The sequence below is a fragment of the Podarcis bocagei genome (genome assembly GCF_964188305.1).
Source record: "Podarcis bocagei genome assembly, chromosome: 8".
Lineage (NCBI taxonomy): Eukaryota > Metazoa > Chordata > Lepidosauria > Squamata > Lacertidae > Podarcis > Podarcis bocagei.
This window is the reverse complement of record NC_138133.1, coordinates 93,732,523-93,733,667: the sequence shown is the minus strand read 5'-3', so window position 1 is coordinate 93,733,667 and position 1,145 is coordinate 93,732,523.

Below are 1,145 nucleotides of genomic sequence, written 5' to 3'. Positions count from 1 at the left end.
CCGCCCACGGCCCGACCCGGGATTGGCCCCAAGGCCGACCTATCGCCGCCGAGTTTACTGCTGGGCGCGTGCGCTGAGCCAGGGGGTTCCTAGGGCGGCCATTTTGGACCAGGGCAACAGAAAGGGCAGGAGAGGCGCCCCCGCCGCCATGTTGGTTGGGCCTTTGGGCCAATCCCAGGCCGGGCGGTGGGCGGGGCCAGGCGTTTCCCGCTCTTTCTCCGCCCAGCTGTTTCTCACCTGATTCTCCTCAGCTCTTTCCCACGCCAAGGCACTTTTGGCGCGCTTTTAATTCCAATAAAGGATGATTAGCAGCGCTTTTTCAATGATTTTTATTTTTATTATTGGTGAAGCTTGCACTACAGTATGTTTCGTCCCGTTTTTCATATTCGTGGGGAGCAGCTGGGAAGGGGGAAAAATGAGGATTAGCCTTCATTTTTAAATACTTATCATTATAATTATAATGCTTATTCAGCTAAAAAGGTGAGGGAAGTTTCTAGTATATAATGTTTTCCCGTTTTTTTAGAAAAAATACTCTGTTGGTGGCTGGAAAATAGTAATAAATTCTTGTTATTAAATGTTAAATTATGATTATTATTAATCACACACAGCCAAGGGGACACCCTCAGCCTTCACAGTATAGTATTTTTATTTATTTGAATTGGGGGAGAAGCAACTCCAGAGGAACTGGCTGGGATAAGAAGAATTCTAATTATTATTTATTATTTTTATCAAAGAAAACTTCCCATCTCCATTGCTTTCCCTGTCAGGCTGCCTGGAAAACTGTATTGGAAATTGTATATGAACACTTCTTCTTCTTCTCCTTCTTCTTCTTCTTCTTCTTCTTCTTCTTATTATTATTATTATTATTATTATTATTATTATTATTATTATCATCATTATGAAATGAACCCTTGTGGTTCCTTAGCAGATTCCTGCCTTGGACTGGATGACCCTTGAGGTCCCTTCCAGCTAAATGCACCATAATAATAATAATAATAATAATAATAATAATAATAATAATAATAATAATAATAAAAAATTAATAAATTATTATTAAATGAACGCCTTGCAGTGGGTTGGACTGGATGACCCTTGGGGTCCCTTCCCGCTAAATGCACCATAATAATAATAATAATAATAAATTA